Consider the following 3,169-nt stretch of genomic DNA (forward strand, 5'->3'; position numbering starts at 1 on the left):
CTCCGGCCTGCAATCGCACTGCCTCCGGCCTGCTCTCGCCCTGGCTCCGGCCTGCTCTCGCCCTGGCTCCGGCCTGCTCTCTAACTGGCTTCGGCCTGCCCTCGCCCTGGCTCCGGCCTGATCTCGCTCTGGCTCCGGCCTGCTCTCGCTCTGGCCTGCCTCGCCTTGGCTCCGGCCTGCTCTCGCTCTGGCTCCGGCCTCCTCTCGCTCTGACTCTGGTCTGCCCTCACCTTGGCTCCGGCCTGCTCTCGCCCTTGCTCCGACCTGCTCTCGCCCTTGCTCCGACCTGCTCTCGCCCTTGCTCCGGCCTGCTCTCGCCCTTGCTCCGGCCTGCTCTCGCTCTGGCTTCGGCCTGCCCTTGCTCTGGCCAGCCCTCGCCTTTGCTCCGCAAGGCCAGCACCTGCTCTGGCTTCGGCCTGCGCTCGCCTTGGCTCCGGCCTGCTCTCGCCCTGGCTCCGGCCTGCCCTCGCCCTGGCTCCGGCCTGCCCTCTAACTGGCTCCGGCCTGCCCTCTCTCTGGCTCCGGCCTGATCTCGGTCTGGCTCTGGCCTGCTCTCGCTCTGGCTCTGGCCTGCCTCGCCTTGGCTCCGGCCTGCTGTCGCTCTGGCTCCGGCCTGCTCAGGCTAGGCTTTGTCCTGCCCTCGCCTTGGCTACGGCGTGCTCTCGCCCTGGCTCTTGCTTCCCTAGTCCTGGCTCTGGCCTGCTCTGGCTCTGGCCTGCCCTTGCCTTGGCTCCGATCTGCTCTCGCCCTGGCTCGTGCCTGCTCTCGCTCTGGCTTCGGCCTGCACTCGCCCTTGCTCCGACCTGCCCTTGCTCTGGCTCCTGCCAGCCCTCGCCTTGGCTCCTGCCGGCCGCCTCCCGCTCTGGCTTCGGCCTGCCCTCGCCTTGGCTCCGGCCTGCTCTCGCCCTGGCTCCGGCCTGATCTGGCTCTGGCTCTGGCCTGCTCTCGCTCTAGCTCTGGCCTGCTCTCGTTCTGGCTCTGGCCTGCCCTCACCTTGTCTCCAGCCTGGTCTCGCTCCTTGCTTTGGCCTGCCCTCACCTTGTCTCCAGCCTGGTCTCGCTCTTGCTTTGGCCTTCCCTCGCCCTGGCTCCGGCCTGCCCTTGCTTTGGCTCCGGCAAGCCCTCGCCTTGGCTCTGGCCAGCTCTCGCCCTGGCTGCGGCCTGCCCTCCCACTGGCTCCGGCTTGCCCTCGCCCTGGCTCCGGCCTGCTCTCCCTCTGGCTCCGGCCTGCCCTCGCCTTGGCTCCAGCATGCTCTTGCTCTGGCTCTGGCCTGCCCTCGTCTTGACTCCGGCCTGCTCTCGCCCTGGTTCTCGCCTGCCTTCGCCTTGGCTCCGGCCTGCTCTCGCCCTGGCTCCGGCCTACCCTCGCCCTGGCTCAGGCCTACCCTCGCCCTGGCTCCGGCCTTCCCTCTAACTGCCTCCGGCCTTCTCTTGCTCTGGCATCGGCCTGCCCTCGCCCTGGCTCCGGCCTGCCCTCGCCTTGGCTCTGGCCAGCTCTCGCCCTGGCTGCGGCCTGCCCTCGCCCTGGCTCCGGCCTGCCCTCTAACTGGCTCCGGCCTGCCCTCGATCTGGCTCCGGCCTGCCCTCGCCCTGTCTCCGGCCTGCTCTCCCTCTGGCTACGGCCTGCTCTCACTCTGGCTCAGGCCTGCCCTTTCTCTGGCTCCGGCCAGCCCTCGCCTTGGCTCCAGCATGCTCTTGCTCTGGCTCTGGCCTGCCCTCGTCTTGACTCCGGCCTGCTCTCGCTCTGGTTCTGGCCTGCCTTCGCCTTGGCTCCGGCCAGCTCTCGCTCTGGCTCAGGCCTACTCTCTCTCTGGCCTGCCCTTGCCTTGGCTCCGTCCTGCTCTCGCTCTGTGGCCTCTTGCCTGCCCTCGCCTTGCCTCCGGCCTGCTCTCGCTTTGGCACCGGTCTGCCCTCTCCCTGGCTCCTGCCTGCTCTCGCTCTGGCTCTGGCCTGGTCTCGCTCTGGCCTGCTCTTGCTCTGGTTCTGGCCTCCCCTTGCCTCGGCTCCGGCCTGCTCTCGCTCTGCCTTGCGCATGCCCTAGCCTTGGCTCTGGCCTACTCTCGCTCTGGCTCTGGCCTGCCCTCGCCCTGGCTCCGGCCTGCTCTGGCTCTGGCCTTCTCTCGCTCTGGCTTTGGCCTACCCTCTCCTTGGCTCCAGCCTGCTCTCGCACTGACTCTGGTATGCCCTCGCCTTTGCTCCGGCCTCCGCTCGCCCTGGCTCCGGCCTGTTCTCGCTCTGGCTTCGGCCTGCCCTTGCCCTGGCTTCGGCCTGCCCTTGCTCTGACTCTGGCGCGCCTTGGCTCCGGCCAGCTCCTGCTCTGTCTCCGGCCTGTCCTCGCCTTGGCTCCGGCCTGCTCTCGCCCTGGCTCCAGCCTGCCCTCGCCCTGGCTCCGGCCTGCCCTCGCCCTGGCTCCGGCCTGCCCTGTAACTGGCTCAGGCCTGCTCTCGTTCTGGCTCAGGCCTGCCCTAGCCTTGGCTCCGGACTGCTCTCGCTCTGGCCTGATCTCGCTCTTGTTCTGGCCTGCCTTGGCTCCGGCCTGCTCTTGATCTGGCTCAGGCCTGCTCTCGTTCTGGCTCAGGCCTGCCCTAGCCTTTGCTCCGGCCTCCGCTCGCCCTGGCTCCGGCCTGTTCTCGCTCTGGCTTCGGCCTGCCCTTGCCCTGGCTTCGGCCTGCCCTTGCTCTGACTCTGGCGCGCCTTGGCTCCGGCCAGCTCCTGCTCTGTCTCCGGCCTGTCCTCGCCTTGGCTCCGGCCTGCTCTCGCCCTGGCTCCAGCCTGCCCTCGCCCTGGCTCCGGCCTGCACTCGCCCTGGCTCCGGCCTGCTCTTGCTCTGGCTCAGGCCTGCTCTCGTTCTGGCTCAGGCCTGCCCTAGCCTTGGCTCCGGACTGCTCTCGCTCTGGCCTGATCTCGCTCTTGTTCTGGCCTGCCTTCGCCTTGGCTCCGGCCTGCTCTTGCTCTGGCTCAGGCCTGCTCTCGTTCTGGCTCAGGCCTGCCCTAGCCTTGGTTCCGGACTGCTCTCGCTCTGGCCTGTTCTCGCTCAGGCCTCCCCTCGCCTTGGCTCCGGCCTGGTCTCGCTCTGGCCTGCCCTCGCCTTGGCTCCGACCTGGTCTTACACTGGCTCTGGCCTGCCATCGCCTTGGCTCCGGCCTGCTCTGGCTCTGGCCTGCCCTGGC

This window comes from Phyllobates terribilis, unplaced genomic scaffold (assembly GCF_046119375.1).
Source record: "Phyllobates terribilis strain yellow unplaced genomic scaffold, ASM4611937v1 Scaffold_103__1_contigs__length_5881359, whole genome shotgun sequence".
NCBI classification, from domain to species: domain Eukaryota; kingdom Metazoa; phylum Chordata; class Amphibia; order Anura; family Dendrobatidae; genus Phyllobates; species Phyllobates terribilis.